The sequence below is a fragment of the Mobula birostris genome, chromosome 1 (assembly GCF_030028105.1).
Source record: "Mobula birostris isolate sMobBir1 chromosome 1, sMobBir1.hap1, whole genome shotgun sequence".
Lineage (NCBI taxonomy): Eukaryota > Metazoa > Chordata > Chondrichthyes > Myliobatiformes > Myliobatidae > Mobula > Mobula birostris.
In genome coordinates this window covers 210,963,455-210,982,703 of record NC_092370.1, presented here as the reverse complement: position 1 = coordinate 210,982,703, position 19,249 = coordinate 210,963,455, and the positions used below count along the sequence as shown (strand labels likewise).

The 19,249-nt window shown below is 40.2% G+C and overlaps 1 long non-coding RNA gene across 2 annotated transcripts; it reads left to right on the top strand.

The window, feature by feature from the left end:
- The first annotated feature begins 1,229 nt into the window (after nt 1-1,229).
- LOC140212413 (uncharacterized) lies at nt 1,230-18,459 on the top strand. 2 transcript variants are annotated; one of them, XR_011889722.1, is made up of 4 exons: nt 1,230-1,255; nt 1,341-1,544; nt 12,006-12,204; nt 18,316-18,459. It is a non-coding gene; the product is annotated as an uncharacterized lncRNA (long non-coding RNA). The 2 variants fall into 2 exon arrangements; XR_011889717.1 differs by lacking the exon at nt 1,230-1,255 and having other exon boundaries at nt 1,289-1,544.
- Nucleotides 18,460-19,249: the final 790 nt, after the last annotated feature.

The window sequence follows — 19,249 nt, the reverse complement described above, 5'->3', positions numbered from 1 at the left end:
TCATAGCACTATGTGGGGTTGTAGTAACACAAATGTGAATGGGACAGTGATGTAAGACTCTGGAAGAAGAAGTGCTTGGTGTGCTTGACTGATGGTAGGAGTACTAGGATAAATCTATTTAACAACACTGTTTCTGCTATGAACATAACACTAGTATCGGAGGACAGAGCAAAGGTGTGTAATGATACAAGTGGGGAGTGATTATTTTTCCCATTATCTGTACAATGGTAATAGATGTGTATCAGAGGAAACGTTCTTGTATCCCCAGTTGGAATTTTTAAAAGGCAAATTGGGATATATTTGATGATTTATGTGGAAGTGTATTTCCTGATCATTTGGTTTTGAGTTGAGTAATAATATCTTTGTGCTCTGTACTCAACTCAATGGCTGAGGAATTAATTCCCAGATCACTGGGAGGTAATAAAAAGGAGAGCATTTTCCTGTTGGATGGATAAATGTAAAAGAGCAGTGAAGGAATGGAATAAAGCTTTTAAGAAAGGCAGTGTTACTCTTATTGTCATACAATATAAAAGAGCTCAAGCAATAGATAGAAAAGTAGTGAGAAGGGCAAAGAAAATATTGGAGACGATACTATGATAACATTGGGCAAAAGATCCGGGTAGAGGAGGTTAGGGGTTGATACAGAAAATGGGGGTGAGGGAGTTAGAAAACAATACATTACCTGTGTTGGATGGTGGGGAAGAGGTTGTAGTTACTAACCGGAAAAGGCAGAATTCTTAGCAAAAACATGTCAGCGTACAAAGTTCAGGCAATTTAAGTAAAGAACAGAGATCTTCTACAGAAACAGTTTTGACAAGCATTCCTCAGATTGCTGAGGGGGAGAATGTTCCAGTTTGTGCTTTCTTCGGGAGTTTTCTGAAGTTAACTATTTTTGCTTTGGGTCTATTTAAAAGGGGAGACATCTGTTGTCATCCATTTCAAAGGATTTATTGTTTTTTGTTGCTGTGCAGAGTCTGCCGTTCGATCTACTAGGCTGTGCTTTCACCTCAAACTTGCTGCAGTAATCATTATCTGCAGTTTCGCTTGTCACTCTGGTGCACCAGTGAAGAACTATGGTGTTGTTTGAATTTTAAAAATATATATTTTACTGTCTTCCAAGATTAGATAATAGAGCCCCTGTCACTAAAAGGCATTTTTACCTAATTTCTTGTTTGCGTTTTACATAGATACGTCATTTGTATGGAGAATGTCTTTTCAATTCCTTATTTTTTTTATGCCACCAGGTCAAACAATGGTAAGGTTTTGTAACTTTTTAGTTCTTGAAAACACTACCAACCACAAGAGATGACCTACTCCAACAGTTTCTGTTTTTATTTCAGACTTCCAGCAATTGCATCAGCTTGTTTTATTTTGCTGACCAAGTATATCTTTTCTTGATTACTACATATTGATGAGCAACACTTGGAAGAAGCACTGAAATTGGCAAGAATACATTATGGATGGTGAACATGAATGTCCATCAGCCAGAGTGGGTCGTAGCATCCTCCTTGGCGCAATCTTGAAGGATGTAGCCAACAGACTGGGTCTGTGTCAGTTCATAAATTGTCTAATATAAAAGATAAGTCTGCTGTCTGTCCATAAAAAAAAAGATTGGTGAGAATGACCATAGTATAGTCCTTGTTGAGGCAAATTTCAAAAAACTGCAGAGATTTGTGGGCACAGCTTGGCACACCTTAGAAACTAGACTTCCCTCTATGGACTCTGTCTACACTTCTTGCTGCCTCTAGCTAATCAAAGATTCCCACCCACCTCAGAAATTCTCTCTTCTTCCCCCTCCCAATGGGCAGAAGATACAAAGCCTGAAAATGTTTTCCACCAAGCTCAAGGACAAACTCTATTTCCATCGTTTAGGAGCACAAGAAGATCTGCAGATGCTGGAAACCCAAGCAACACACACAAATTGCTGGAGGAACTCGGCAGGCCAGGCAGCGTCTATGGAAAAGGTCTCAGCCCGAAACGTCGACTGTTCACTCTTTTCCATAGAGGCTGCCTGGCTGCTGAGTTCCTCCAGTATTTTGTGGCCATTGTTATAAGACTTTTGAATGGTTCCCTTGTACGATAAGGTAGGTTCTTGACCTCATAATCTACCTCATTATGACCTTGCACCTTGCTTTCTACCTGCACTGCATCTTCTCTGTATTGTACCGCTTTATTCTGTGCTCTGTTGCTGTTGCACCTTTTCCTACATCACTCTTGTAAGGAATTGATCTGTGTGGACGGTGTGCAAGACAAGTTTTTCGCTGGATCGCAGTCATTGAACACTCCAGCATAGGAACAGGCTTGTTGGCCTGTCAAGACTGTGTCAAACTGTTATTCTCTCTAGTCCCACCAACCCACACTTGGACCATACCCCTCCCTTCTATATACTTCTCCAACTTCCACGGCAGCTCATTCCACACTCACCTCCCTCAGGTTCCCCTGAAATATTTTACTTTTCACCATTAACCTATGGCCTGTAGTTCTAGTCTCGCCCAACCTCAGTGGGGCGGGGGGGAACCTGCTTGCATATACTCTATTTACACCCCTCATGGTTCCTTAAGGATGTCAGAGCAAGGGAGAGGGTGTTAGTGTGGTTAACCTCCCACTGCCTATTAAATGCTCTTAATGCTGTGCATCTCAAATAGCCTCTGACAGCCAAATTCAGATTCCTGGTCATCACGTGTAACTTACCCACTAAGCCTGGTGGAACTGTTTCTACTGATAAAACAGCCAGCGCGTAACAACCAGTTGCTGTGTGTGGATGGGGCTCATCAGCCGTGGTTGGCAGCTCATCTGGGAGAAGGAAAACTCTGATCTCAAACCTCCGCTGTCTTGCGGCTATATCCCCTCATGGGGAAGGCTTCGGAAGTAAACCCCAAGGAAAAATCCGGAGCTGGAGTCCCTGAGGCAGCCCTACATTGAGTTCAACACTGACTGGCAACTCTGGAGATGCCACTGGTGCCAAACTGTGTTGATCTTTGCCTGTCCTTTGGATTCATCAGCTGCGTGGAGAGGGGGAGCCTGCTGCATGGGCAACAGCTTGCTCTCCATATCGTACTGCCCTGGCTTACATGTTGCCTTTGATATAGACAGCAAGGACGCAATATCTATGATCTCATAATTTTCTATACCTTTATCAAACCTCCCCTTGTTCTCCTATGCTCTGGGAGATAAAATCCTAACCTATTTAACCTTCCTCTATAACTCATAAAGCACAGAAACATGCTGTTTGATCTACCATGCCTATGCTAACTATCATTTATACAAATTCCACTACCAGCAATTGGCCTGTAACCTTCAAGCCCTTGGCAATGAAGTGCTTCTCTAGGTTATATCCAAAAGTTGTGAAGATCCCTGCCTCCACTACCACCTCAAGCAACATATCTCTGATTCCAAATACCTCCTTAGATCCCCTGAAAACCCCTTACAAGTGAAATCACACCTTTTAGTTTGAGACACCTCTGACGAGAGGAAAGGTTTCCTTCTGTGTTGCCCTTGAGGATTGTGCACACTTCTTCAGGTCCAACCACCCCTGCACCCCTTCACCAGGCCTCAGCTCCTCAGCACTAAGGAACCCAAGCGCAATCTTACTTGCCCTCTCTTAAATGAAATATTCCATCTCAGGCAACAACCTGGTGAATCTCCTCCGTATGCTCTTCAGTGCAATTATATCCTTCCTATAGGCAAGTGGTTTTTTTTTTTTTGCTGATCATTATTAATTAGCCTCATTTTTGAGACTATTTAACTTCACTTTAAAGTGCTTCACATGCATGATATAAGTTATGTGCTGTGGAGAATAATTGTTCTGCCCAAATTGCATTAGATTGTAAATTTCATATGTATATATGTAACCTTAAAAGAAAGAGAAGGAAAGTTATTAACACTGGCTATCCTGATTTTACTAAACCTCCTTAACATTCTCTAAATGGCACAAGATGGTCACACAAATTATCATCCAAACTTACAAAGGAATACTACAAGAAACATACTAGTATTTGTATTAGAATCAGGTTTATATGTCATTAAATTTGTTGTTTTATGGCAGTAGTACAGAGCAATATATTTTAAAATTAATACAAACTACAAAAAGAAATTATATTAAATAACTAATGCAAAAAGAGCAAATTAGTGAGGTTGCGTTCGTGAACCATTCAGAAGTCCAGTGGCATTGGGGAAGAAGCTGTTCCTAAAATGTTGAGTGTGTGTCATCAGGCTCGTGTACCTCCTCCCTGATGGTAGTAATGAGAAGAGGATATGTCTTCCTGGACGGTGATGTTCCTTAATGATATATGTCACCTTCCTGAGGCACTGGTTTTAGAAGGTGTCCTCGATGGTGGGAAGAATAGTGCCCATGATGGAGCTGGATGAGCGTGCAGCAACCTTTTTCAATCCTGTGACACAGTGAAACCATAAAAAATAAACATACTGCTTGTAACATTTGGGCCATATCACATTTGCAAAAGAATTATGTTAACTGTTTTGGTTTTGTTGTTAACTTCTCATACAGCACTATCATTTGCATAACAAGCTGATAAATCTGTGCTAAAGTCTTTCATTGATAATGGAATGTTTCACAACCAGTAACAACAGGTTGCAATTATTAGTTAGTACTGCTAACTTGTAGACAAGATTAGAAATATAAATGATAAAGATCAAACTCTGAATTATACGTGACAGTAAGTATTCAGTTGTGTGACATGGAGTCATAGAGTTATACAACACAGGAAATAGGCCTTTCAGCCCAACTTTTCATGCCAGCCAACTTGCCTGAGCTAGATCCATTTGCCTGTGTTTCCGCATATCCTTTAAACCTTTCCATCAGCAGCATAGAAGTTGGCAGCAATCGTTATTGAAGAAGGGTCTTGGCTTGAATTGCAGACTGTTTATTCATTTTCATGGGCGCTGCCAGACCTGCTGAGTTCCTCAAGCATTTTGTGTGTATGTTGCCTAGATTTCCACCATCTGTAGATTTTCTCATATTTATAATTATTATTGAACTAATTTTCTCTCGTTTTCTGTTTGGTTAAGTGTTGAACCTGCTGGAGCTTGTTGCTTGACTGCCGGTTGCAGTCTAGTATCTTGTCAAGTAGATTTTGTTTACTTGTGTGCTTTGTCATAAAATTAAGTCACAGTCTATTTGATAATGAAGGCCAAGTGCGATGTCAGTGTACATAAAGTCTCAGAGGAGACAGAATACGCTCTTTCTCCTGAAGAATTAGATTACTTGTCGAAATCAATTAACGGGATAGCCCAAATCTGCCCTCCTTAATTTGGGTTTTGTTATGTGGATGTTGTTGACAGAACATGTTGTTGTTATTCCCCATCTCCAATTGCCCTTTAGAAGGTTGTGGTGAGCAATCTCCTTAACTGCAGCAATGCTTTTGTCCTCACATGATTCTGTTAGTGCGGGAGTTTCAGGATCTGGACCCGAGAGTGGAAATAATATTCCCAATTAGAGTGGTGTGTTACTTGGAGCGTGGGTCGTCTCCAATTGGACCTTTGCTCACTTATCTTCTGCACTCGTCCTTGATGCAGGAGGTTGCAGGTTTGAGAACTGTTATTGGGAGTAGCGTAGGTGAATAATTGCAGTGCATTTTGCAGATGCTATACACTGCAACCTTTAAGTACTGATGGTTGCTGGAATGAATAATTGGGTGGTGTACCAAATGCCAATCAAACTGGCTGACTTAGAATCTTGAGCTACTAACACAAAAATGAGCCCCTCAGCTCAACTTGTCCATGCCAACCAAATTGCTGAACTGATATAGTCCCATTTGGCACACTAAACACAGGCAAATGGGACTAAACCTTTTCCATTCATGTTACTGTCTCTAAACTAATCCTGTCCATGCAACTGTATAAATCCTTTTAAATGTCATAATTAATCTGCCTTTACAACTTCCTCAGGCAACTGGTTACAGATACCACCTTCTGTGTGGAAAAAATTGTCCCTCAGTCCCTTTTAAGTCTTTCCCCTCACATCAAATCTATGTCCTCCAGTTTTGGACTCTCCTACCCTGGGGAAAAGACTAATATAAGGTCATCTCTCAGCCTTCTACACCCCAGGGGCAAAGGTTGCCCCTATCCAGCCTCTCCGCATAACCGAGCCTTCCAGTCCTGGTAACATCTTTGCAAATCTTTTCGCTACCTTCTCCAGTTTTACCAGTCTCTGTAGTCACATATGATCCAGGTTGCCTTACAATCAGTTCATTTCTAATTCTGCAACAAGTAATGAGTTCAACTCTTATCTGTGCTTCAAAATGGCTGTCAACCCAGTCAAATCAAGGGGAAGAAGGGGTAGAAATTATGTTGTGTTGTCCGTGACATCCACGTGCTGTGAAAAGGTTAATAAAAATTAAAACTTTTCAGTTCTCATCTACATACAGACTTTAAAAATTAGTTACTTTTAACGAAAGACATTCAGAAAAATCTTTATAATCTCAGATGAATTACAAAGTAAGTGATACTACTACTGTTTGCAATTCAACATGTGTCCATTTAAGAATGTGCTAGTTTGTAATCCGGCATGAGTTTGAGTTTATACATGTTCTAAACTAAGAGTGCCATCTACTGATATCCTGAGATATATGCAGATAATCCAGCATTCTCAATCAGGACTTCAGTAAATTTATTATTGAAGTACATATATGTTACCATATACTGTACTACTTTGTGATTCATTTTCTTGCTGGCATTTACAGGGGAAATACAAACTAGAAGTTTCAAAAAACTATACATAAACATGCAAAGATTAGTAATGTGTAAAAGAAGACAAACTGCGAATGAAAAATAATATTGAGAAGGTGAATTGTAAAGAGACCTTGAAAGTGAGTCTGTAGAATCAGTTCAGAGATGTGGTGGGTGAAGTTATCCATGCCGGTTCAGGAGCCTGATGATTGAAAGGTAATAATTGTTTCAGAACCTAGAGGTGTGGGACCCAAGGCTTCTGTATCTTTTTCCTGATGGTAGTAGTGAAAAGGGAGCATGACCTGGGTGGTGGGGGTCCTCGATGATGGATGCTGTTTTCTTGTGGCAACGCTCCATGTAAATGTGCTCAAAGGTGGGGACCACTTTGCCTGTGATGGACTAGACTGTATCCACCACTTTCTGTAGACTTCTACGTTCATGGGCATTGGTGTTTCCCTATACCAGGCAGTGATGCATGATGTAACCAGTAAGGATTCTCCCCACTGTGCATCTATTGTCAGGCCAGCAGATTTTCTGAACTGCTTCCCAACCACAGACTTTTCCTTTTGTAATTTATGTCTGTTGCTACTCAATTATTTTAATCTCAGTCTTTTTTAGTCATTAAGATGAAATGTGAATTTTGATCTTGTTCTTTGCCTAATTTGCTTAGTATTTCAAATTCTAACATCTGCAACATTTTGAATTGTTTTGTATTGTTCTCGCACAGTATCCCTGCTCTTGTATTCACTGCCTCAACCGATAAAGGCAAGTATCCCATATGTCTTTTCAATCACCTTATCGATTTGCCCTGCTTCCTTAAGAGATCTGTGAGCATGCACACTAAAAGTTCTCTGTTTCACTATACTCTTAAATCATATATACTGAGATACAGTAAAAAGTTTTTGTTTTGTGTGCCTTCCAGACAGATCATGCCATACATAATGTATCAAAGTAGTAAAAAGAAAACAGACTGCAAAATAGAGTATTAGTTACAGAGAAAGTCCAGTGCCAATAGACAAAATTACTGCAAAGGTCTTGATGGTGTAGACTGGGAGATCAAGAGTTTATCTTTTTATATCTGAGAGGTCGGTCAAGAGACTATCAACAATGGGGTTTGTATCCTTTTTTCTAACAGGATGAGAGAGAACGACAGGTGTGGGAGAGGTTCTTGATTATGTTAGCTGTTTTCCTGACACAGCAGGAAATGTAGACAGTCAACAGAATGAAGGTTGATGTACTGGGCTGTGTTCACAACTCTCTGCAATTTATACTTTATTGTCGTCAAACAGTTGATACTAGAACGTGCGATCACCATAGCAATATTTGAATCTGCGCTTCCTGCTTTCTCGATTACAAATCGATAGTAAATATTAGAAATTTTAAATTATAAATATTTCTTGTGGGTTTTGGTGGAGCAGTTGCCTTACCAAGCTTTGATGTGTCTTTGATGCCTTCTATGGTGCATCAATAAAAATTGGCAAGAGTGGATATATCTTCTTTCTCTGTTGTTTTCACTGCAAACACAGGCAAAAAGTTCACTTACAACTACACGTCTTCCACTTCCACGGGCAAGCTTTTATTCTGGTCCTTCATAGGACCTATTCATTATTATCTTTCCCTCAAAATATCTTATTTCCTTGACTTATTTTGTGCCAATATACATTATTTTAACATTCCCTAATGTCTTCCGAATTTCCTTTCTGATTATTTAGTTTTTAAAATTTTCTCTTTTGCCTTATCTTTTTCTCTGTCCCTCAGTGTCCATTGTGGTCTAGATCTGGGAATTCTTCCTTTTATTAGGAACAAATTTAGTCAGTTCCTCAGTAATCTCCTGCTTGAAAATATCCCATTGTTCTGTGATTTGCAGTATTTGAAAGGAGTTGTTTCAGTCCGATTTTACGAAACTTAATTATCCCAATTGAAAACTGTTTTTCCTGGTCTTTATCATACATATTGCTAAATTTAAACACACTTTGATCCTTAGCTCCAAAATGAATTAGATAGTACACATAAAAAAAAATGAGATATCAGGAGTTCTTCCAACTTTGGTAGAAATGGATTTTCTCACAAAACAAGCTAGAAGAGTTCCAGTGTATGCAATTTATTTAACAAATTAAAAAGATAGATAAGTGCCTTTATCAGTACCATGGTTTGGGTTTGATCGTATATGTTAGAGAAGACTTTTACTACCAATCTCTGATTTGCCCTTTTTTTAGCTTGCTTACATCAGGAAATTATATTGTTGCTGTTGGATCACAATATTCATAATTGTATGGTCCAAATTTGATTATCAATTTCTGGGTTCAGTATAGTGGTGGTAGAGGATGTTATTTCCTTTATTTTGCTTTTAGTCATGCTCTTTGAGGGCCAGGTGGGGATGGCATTGGAGCCATAGCCTCTGCTTTGCACTCTGTGCTGTCCCACCTGGAAAATGGTGCCTCATATGCCAGGATGCTGTTTATCAATTTCTGCTCAGCCCTTAATATGATCATCCCTCAGAAGCTGGTGGGCAAACTGTCTTCATTTATTCTCAACACCTCTATCTCTATCTGGATCTTGGACTTCTTGACAGAAAAGACTCAGTCAGTCCGTGTTGGCAGAAACATCTCTAACCCATCAGACTGAACACTGGCCCCCCTGAGGGCTGTACGCTCAGCCCACTGCTGTTCATGCTGCTGACACGTGGCTGCACTGCTGGATTCATTTCAAACCAAGTTGTCAAATTACTGATGACACAAAAGTAGTTGGCCTCATCAACAACGATGACAAGACGGTATAGAGAGGAGGGAGAATGGTACAAGCACAACAACATGGGCAAAACTAAAGAGATGATTGTGGACTTAAGGAAGGTGCAGGCAGACCGCACTTCAGTGCACATAAACGGCTCCTCCATGGAGAAAGCTAGGAGCATGAAGTTTCTGGGCATGCACATAACAGACAATCTCACCTGGTCTCTGAACACCACCTCTTTGGGCAAGAAAGCACAGCAGCATCTCCACTTCCTGAGGTGAGTGAGGCTCCACCCACCCTCCATTCTAAACAACTTTTATAGGAGCACCATTGAGGGTGTCTTGACCAGCTGCATCACTGTCTGGTATGACATTGTAAAGCATATGATTGCAAGTCCCTACAAAGATTTGCAAGGACTGCTAAGAGGATCATTGAGGTCTCTCCTCCACCTGTCAGATATTTATCAGGAGCGCTGCATATACAGGGCCTTAGCATTATCAATGATTCCTTCCCATTTGCCCAACAATCTCTTTGGCTCCCTACTATCAAGCAGGAGGTACCACAGCCTGCCTGTGGCCATCAAACTTTACAACTCCTCCCTTGGAGGGTCAGACACCCTGAGCCAATAGGCTGGTCCTGGACTTATTTCCTGGCATAATTTACATATTATTTAATTATTTATGGTTTTATATGGCTATATTTATAATCTGTTCTTGGTTGGTGCAACTGTAAGAAAACCAAATTTCCCTCGGGATCAATAAAGTATGACTATGACTAGCATTAGGACAAGAACTGTTAAGGTGGGAGATAGCTTCTTTCTCCAGTCAGACCACTGAACTCCCTGCCCACTACCCAGGTCTCATCACGAATGAAACGCTAGTAGCGTTATACTATTTACTTTTTAAGATGCATTATAAATTCATCTCTTATTTGTTAATTTAGTTGTGGTAATCTTACTTTGTGTTGTGTGTGAATTATATGTACTGTGTTGTGCACCTTGGTCCAGAGGAACACTGTTTCATTTTGAGTATACATGTATACAGTTGAATGACAATAAGTTGAGCTTGAGGACCTGAAACAGCTCAGAATACTTCATAGCTCTGCACAATTCTACTGAAAGGTGATTGATACTGACTGTTCCTCTCTCAATAGAGGTTGCATGACTGCATATTTACAACATTTTATATTTTCCAGTATTTATAGGTTTTTTTGCTTTGAAATTACCCCAGCTTGGAACAGAATGTTTTTACTAATGTTACCAGTACTTTTTATCTCAATGACTTTTTGTCCATTTTGAAACCAGCTTGTGGTACCTTTAGCTGCATTTCATATCATTCTCAAAAAATGTGAGATTCTTTTTTCTGTTTGAGCTACATTAAAAGTACTCCCCACTTGCCTGAATGAGTGCAGCTCCAACTACACTCGAAACTCTCAGCCCATCAAAGACAAGACAGCCCAGTTGATTTGCACCTCTTCCACCATCATTCCTCAGCACTAGCCTATTCTGGCTCTAATGTGTGTCATCTGGAAAATACACTGCAATTAATTTTCTGTGCTATTCTGATAGCTTGTGAATTTGGTGGGTGGTATCACAAAGGGCAAGGGCAGCAGGCACATTTGAATGCCAAGCCTTCTGAAGCACAAAAAAAAACTCCTGAAGTGGCAATGAATTGACAATACTTTGTTATCATTAAGTCTAAGTGCTGGAAGTCCCAATAAAAATGAGCCACTTCATAAGAGAAATACAAAAGTTCAAGGTGGTAGTTCATAGTCCGTATTTCAGAAATTGATAAAAAGCATATGCTGTGTAAGCCCAAATTCAAATGAGGATATTAAAGGACTGTGCATCAGAAACTAGCTATATTTCTCTTGGATTTTCATATATTGTTTGTACAATGGTGATGGTATTGGAGCTGTTGCACAGTGTACTGTGGGGCTCAGTTTCAAGACCTGAATCAAGCTACTGCCTTTGATATTTAAATAAATAATCCAAGAATTAGTGATTTCACCAACGAAACTAGTCTGGAGAGACGGGGGTGGGGGATGTAGGTTGTATTGCTTGAAAAGTGGGTAATAGGAGTTTGAGTAAACATTTTTTTTAAGGGACTAGAGAATACATATCTAAAGAGTGAAAGGTACAGAGAAATGTGTTGTCTACTAATAAATTTCATAAACTCTTTATATGCAAAAAAAAATGGCTACAACTTGGAACTCGCTGTGTAATAGAACCAATAAGATCTTTCAAGAGGGAATTGAATGGGTACATAAAGGAAAATAATTTTATGGGTGCTTGGATGGGCAGCACAGTTGCATAGAGGTTCGCACAATACATTACAGTACTAATGCCTGGGGTTCATTTCCCACTGCTGTCTATAAGGAGTTTTCTGTAACTGCGTGGCTTTCCCTGGGTGTTCTGGTTTCCTTCCAATGTCCAAAGATGTACCGGTTGGTAGATTAATTGGTCATGGTAAATTGTCCGGTGATTAACCTAGGGTTAAATTGGGAGTTGCTGGGCAGCAAAGCTTGAAGAGTTGTCTGTCAATAAAAATAGATAAATAATATATACTAACAGTTAAATTGTTCTACAGACATGTTGGGTCAAATTTTGGAGAAATTGACAGCAGCTTCAGGCTGGACGCCGAAATCTGGGCCTGAAGCAAGTCACTGGGCAGCATAGTCTAGGCCCGGAGCATTTCGCTGTAATGGTGCCCGAGTCCTACTGCAGGATACGATACACATTTGGACAATTTAAACAGTGTACTGGAAGGACAGGGTGTCGGAATAGAGGTGAGAGCTGGTTTTGCTCACTTTCCTGTGATGTCTACTCCTCTCTTTTTGATATTGTGAAATTGGGTATTAACAGCCCTTAAGGGACTTCCCTCAGTATATTCTATTTACTTCTGAACAAGACCCTTGGCAATCTATGACAGTGACATCATTGGAAATGTACCATCTGCACTCAGCTACATTTTCCACCACTTAACCTTGCTTAGGTCTTGTAGATGTAGTGTGACGCAAACCACTTTGTTTTGACCCCCACATTCTGACAATTCTTTGTGTTTTGTCATCTCAGCTCTCAGTTCAAACCCTTTATATTCAGATTAGCAAGCAGGGGTATTTACAGACATCATTTACCACTTCCTGCTTTAATTTGGGTTTTCCCACATACTTTAAGTAAGAAAGCTAAGAGAGATGGAGGTTTAGCATTACCTAACTTTAGATTCTATTATTGGGCAATCAATATTCGACATATGAAATTTTGGTTACTTGACCAGGATATACTATCCATTCCTAAATGGGTAGCATTGGAATTACAATCTGTTCAGGGCTATACACTTGGCTCTATTTTAGGTTCCTCTCTTCCTTTTGATTTGAAATGCCTTAAACAGGTATCTAACCCGATAGTTAAATATACCTTACGTATTTGGTTCCAATTCAGAAAATTTTTTGATCTTAACCAATTTGGGCTAGCGATTCCTATTTTAGGTAACATTTTTTCCTCCCTCTTTTATGGATTGTGCTTTTCAAATTTGGAAAACTAAGGGTATTTCACAGTTTTTGGATTTATTTTTAGATGGTTCCCTTATGTCTTTTGAACAATTATCTAATAAATACAATTTATCAAGAATACATTTTTTTAGGTATCTACAAGTTAGAAATTTCCTAAATACTATACTTTCTTCGTTACGTACCCCGTAACTGGGTTGCCAAACCAGCAGAAATGGATCACTCAGTTGGAGTCTGGATTACTAGAACTAAGAAAGTTTTATTAAAGAAACAAGCAACACAGTAATCGAAAGGATAATAAATGCAACAGTTCAGCAATGATAAACACACGTGCACAGAATTAAGATAACAGCACCAATCAAGCTCTATCGTTGTCTAGGGGTAAATGACCAATTTCAAAGTGACACAAAGTTCAGTCCAATTTAGTTCAGTTCGCGGTAATCGTTGCCATGGCGATGGACAATGTGGGGGGAGGGAGAGAGAGAACGAGAACGACTGATCATTCAGAACGGCTTCCACTCACAGACTGGCGATATTGCTCATAAGAAGCTTTCGGGCAGGTCCTTTGTGATGTCACCTGAGGTCACCGACTGTGACCCCTCCTCCAGATGCGGTCGATCCTCTGCAGTGAACCCGGCACCCAAGCAAGGGTGGACACACACCGGGTTCCCGCTGATCGTACCTTTCCACCCTGTGCGTTTGTGGCCCAGTACTTCCCACCGACTTGTGAGAGGCGCACCGCTTCCAGGGTCTTGTTACCTCGGGTGTTGTATATGTCCTGCCTTAGCGAACCTGTCCCTTTTTATCCCCCTGCTGGGGTATCGCCTGTCCATCACGTCAAACAGTTCAGGGTTCAAAGGGGGAGCCGCTCTAGACAATACCCAGACTGATGGCTCCTTCATTAACATCTCCAAATGCTGCTTCATTGTTCCTTATCTCTCCCTCCCCTGAGGACAGCTGGCAGACCAACTGCTGATGCCTCTGGTGCTAGCCCAGGCCAGCAAACATCTTAATTTATGTGTATTCTCGTCACATCTTCTTTTCCAATGCTTCCTCCTACATACATTTTAGATACTATAATTAACCTTAATCCATGTCAGAAAGGTGCATCGGCTATGATATTATTATGAAACTTAGGAAAGCTCCATTTGATAAGATTAGGGTAGATTGGGAACAGGAATTGGGGTCTATCATTTCCGTGGATGACTGGGGGCAGATTTTACAATTAGTCAATACTTCCTCTATCTGTGCTAAACATTCCCTAATTCAATTTAAAGTTGTTCATAGAGCACATATGTCCAAAGATAAATTAGCTTGCTTTTATTCTCATAGTAATCCTTTTTGTGATAGATGTCTGGGGCAGATAGCCTCTTTAACTCATATGTTTTGGTCTTGTCCTACTCTGGAAACTTTTTGGAGAGACATTTTTAATATTATCTCAAAGGTATTGAATATAGATATCTCTCCTCACCCTATTACTGCTATCTTTGGACTACCTAAAATTTCCAGTAATCTTTCTCCTTCAGCCCGTAGAATGATTGCATTTCTTACCTTAATGGCGAAAAGATGTATCTTACAACATTGGAAAGAGCTTAACGCTCCAACCACCTTTTTTTGGTTTTCTCAGATGATATTATGCTTGAATTTGGAGAAAATTAGAAGCAAGCTTTATGATTCCTCACTTAAATTTGAACAGACCTGGAGATCTTTTATTCAATATTTTCATTTAATGTAATTTTTTCTTCTCTTTTTTGCTCCATATTTATATACCCTTCTTGTTTTTTTTTACTGTTTTTAATGGAGGTCGGGTTTGAGGACGTGATTTTAAGTTCTTTAACTCTATTTGGTTCCAAGTTAGCCCATTGCTTTGCTTTGCTTTTAGTTTAGTTGCACGGTGGGTTTTTTTTTTTCCTTTTCTCTATTGAGATATATATATATAAAAATTAGTGTACTATTATGTTACCTTAGTATGTTATGTTTAAATTACATTGTTTGTATCACTTTTTTTCTGTATTAATATTTCCTGTAATTTTATTATATTCTAACAGTGTATTAGTGCCTATATGGCTTACCCTTTTGTATACTTATTCAATAAAAAGATTTAAAAAGGAAAGAAGTACATTATCAACCTGGTACCCAACATAAACAAGGTAATGAGCCTTAATAACCACCCAGTGGCTCTGACATCTACTGTCATGAAATACTTCTAGAAATTAGTCATGCTATGCATTAACTCTAGCCTCCCAGACAATCTTGATCCACTGCAATTTATCTACTATTGAACCAGATCTAAGGTAGGTGTAAACTCCCTAGCCCTACACTGGAGTATTTGGACAATGTAGACACCTATGTTAGACTATTGTTTATTGACTACAACTCTAGCTTCAATACTTCACAACAAAATCATCTCCAAGTTCCAAGATCTGTTACTCAATGCCCCACCTTTGCAACTGAGTCTTGACTTCATGACCAACGAACCACAATCAGTAAGAATAGATCTCAAATTTGCCATGATTATCCTCTACGCTGGTGCCCTGTGAGGCTGTAACCTCAGCCCCCTATTCGACTCATGACTGCATGGCCAGATTCTGCTTTAATTCCTCTACAAATTTGCAAATGACACCACCATAGTGGGCTTAATCTCAAATTACAATTAATCGGACTAATGGAAGGAGATGGAGAGCGTAGTGACATGGTGCAATCACAACCTTTCCCTCAATGTCAGCAAAACAGAAGAGCTGGTCATTGACTTCAGGAATCGAGATGTGGTGCACCTAATCCTGTTTACATTAATGGTGCTACTGAGAGCTTCACGGTCCTAGGAGACATCATCATCAATAACCTGTTGTGGTCCAACCACATTGAGGCTATGGCCAAGAGAGCTTACCAGTGCCTCTATTTCATCAGGGGTTAAACAGTTTGGTTTTTCCCCTTTAACCCTCACTGATTTTTATCAATGTACCATATACAGCAAACTATCTGGATGGCAACTGGTCTACACACGACTGCAAGAAACTGCAGAGCTGTGGACACAGCTCAGCACATCACGGAAACTAACCTTCCTCCATGGATGCTGTCTTCACTTCTCACTGCCTTGGTAAAGCCGACCTATCCTCCCCAGACATTCTCTCTCATCTCCCCTCCCATTAGGCAGAAGATACAAAAGCCTGAAAGCACATACTAACAGGCTTAAGTAGAGTTTCTGTCCTGCTGTTTAAAACTATTGAATAGTTTCCTAGTAAGACAAGTTGGACTCTTGACCTCCTAATCTACCTTATTGTCTACCTGCATTGCACTTTCTCTGTAGCACTTTATTCTGTACTTATTGTTTTACCATGTACTACCTCAATATACTATTGTAATGAATTGATCTGTATGAATCATATGCAAGACAAGTTTTTCACTGTACCTCAGTACATAATAAACCAATTCACCATCTTCTCTACTGATCTTTCAGGTTCAAATAAATGTTTTTGTCAAAGTTTTTTTTAGCTTTACTCCCTCAGCATTGGCAGCAAGACTTCTCACCTTATTTGTCTCTTAAACTTGGGACAGTTCATACCACCATCATTTTCACTTTCTATTCCCCTTTAATCCTTCCTTCTATTACGCTTCCCAAAACAGTCACATTTTTAACTTTACACAGCACAACAAGGGAAAGACTGTGTGACAGCTGGAGACACAGCTGACAGGAGGAAATAGAGCCCCAACAGGGCTGTTATGGGCTAACTACCCATAACAGCAGGCTCCGTCATCTTGTCAGGGCACAAGAGCCACCCTCACTTAGCTACGGAAAGTTTAAAAAGTACTGTATACCCCCAGAGTCTGCGAGAGCAGGGGCTCAAGAAGACTGACTGACCTCCTGGTAACGAACCTTGGCATGGACACGAGAATGAATCAAGAGAGTGGCCTCCTTGTCACCACTCCAAGCCCAGTGCCAACATCGAGAGTGCCGACTTACCATAGGGATTGAAACATTAAGTCCTAGTAGCTCTACATCTACTGCTCTTAAAATTTCAATCACAGTGAAGTTATTTCTTGTCGTTTCCTTGTATTGTTATAGATTGAAACACCTGGTCAATATTACTTTCTGCCAAATTTTTCCAATGCAACAAGGCTATTCTCTAGCTCTTGGTCTGGTCAACCACACCATCACCTCCACCTTAGATGTCCTGGTAGTTACAATAATCATTCTTGATAAATTTGACTGTTCTTAGTACAACCTATAACTACATAATAAACTTCACATACTTGCTGTCAATATTGCTGCTTATTTCATCTCCATAGCTATAACTAACAACTTCTATCTACTTTTGAGCTGTGGAAACACTCAACCATCTCTCTGCTCATTCTTTAGCAAGCCGTTCCAATGTAGTCCTATCAAGTTTCCCTTATTCTACTTGAGCTAGTTGAAAAGGTATGTCTGTATTCACTCATCACCCTTGTGCTTTTTGATCCAAATTGGCACCTGATTAAGCAAATTCTCTGTTTTACAACTATTACCTTTGTTTTCAAGTTATTCCATGGCTTCACCGTTCCTTATTTTGATAATAATTGCAGACATTGTCAACATTATTTTCAGATAGAATGGAGATGATACACTCCTTTCCAGAGAAAGTGATTTCTATTACTCTTTTCAATTTAATATACTGCATTTGGTGCTCACCATGTAATGTAATATCCTCTAAACTGAGCATCTCATTTCATTTCACAAGTGACCTTGTTGCTAGTACTGTACTTTAATTAAGCAATACTTTAATCTCTGTCTTCCGCTTCACAACTGTCCCAATGAAGCCTGGTATAACAGTAACCACGAGGAAATCTGCAGATGCTGGAATTTCAAGCAAGACATAAAAGTTGCTGGTGAATGCAGCAGGCCAGGCAGCATCTATAGGTATAACAGTATCTTCTTTTTCACCTAGACCTGTTAAAGCCCGTAGCATTGATTCAACAATTTCAGAAAACCAGCCTTTGCATGGAGTATGTATTAGTCAATTCTAACAAAAGGATATCAACTTGTATCATTAACTCGTTTTCTCTTCGCACAAATACTTAAGAGTACAACTGCTGAGTATGTCCAGCATGCTTTAATTTCAGATTTCCACCAAACAAGGAATTTTACATTTTTTTTTACTCCCGTTTAGCGATTAGTACCCTTAGGTCATTTAGTCTCTCCTTACCAAATTTATTATCAAAAATAAATCTTCCTCTACCCACCCCATTCTCTGCAACTCCAAAACATTGATTTTATTTATATAACTTTTCCTAGTTCCAATGAAAGATCATCAGTCTAAAACGTAAACTCTGCTCCTTTCTTTGTTCTTGCTGTCTGATCTGATGAATCTTTACAGCTTTTTCTTTTAAATCAGTTAAGCGTTTTTCTCGCCACAGATGCTGACCGACGAATATATGCAGCATTTTCTGGTTTAAATCTGTCTCCTCTTCTAAACACTGGTCGGCCTCTGATGGAAAGCAGCAACTACACCTCTAGCCTCCGCTCCCGCTGTACCTTCAAAGAATGTTCCAGAGCCTGAAATCAAAGTAAGTGAAAGCGTGTTTACCGGTCGAGGCGTCCCCCCTCCCTCCCCACAGCGGCACCGCCTGCAACCTCCCTGTCTTTTCATCATCCATGGGAACCGGGCTGCTGGCCAGAAGCTCGTCCTTCCTGAGGTAACCGCATCAACTCCAGCCAGCACGCCGGGATGAATCTCGTTTCCCGGCCTTAACCAGGAAAACGCCTTTTACAGTATATAAAATAGAGACACAAGAAATTCTGCAGATGCTGCAAATCCAAAACAACGCACAAAACTGCTGGAGGAACTCAGCAGCGATCTTTTCTGGTCCTGAGAAAGGGTCTCGGCCCGAAACGTCGACTGTTTATTCATTTCGATAGATGCTGCCTGACCTGCGGAATTACTCCAGCATTTTGACTGCGTTGCTTTATATATGTAGGAAATTAATTAATATTAAGCCCCCTAACGAGGGCTTACACCAAAAGAATTAACACCCTCAATCAAACAGTGGTCGGGAATTTTTGAGTTTTTTTCCCTCAGTGTGGGTGATCTACCCGCTTCAGAAGGTAAGATATGCCTACATTATGACGGAACCATAGTTCCAAATTTACAAAATGGGTGAGACCATCCCACAGTTAGCCAGTTTGAAAGCCGGCTAGATTGCACTGTGAATGGGTGCGTTTTGAAGATCGCGCAGCAGAGTTTTGGCGGCTTTGGGGCGGGTGGGAGATGATCCCCGTCCGCCACCATCAGCACGCCGCTGCCGCTCACTCCCGCGCGCCAGCCCAGAAAATTCCAGCAACTTCGGGGCT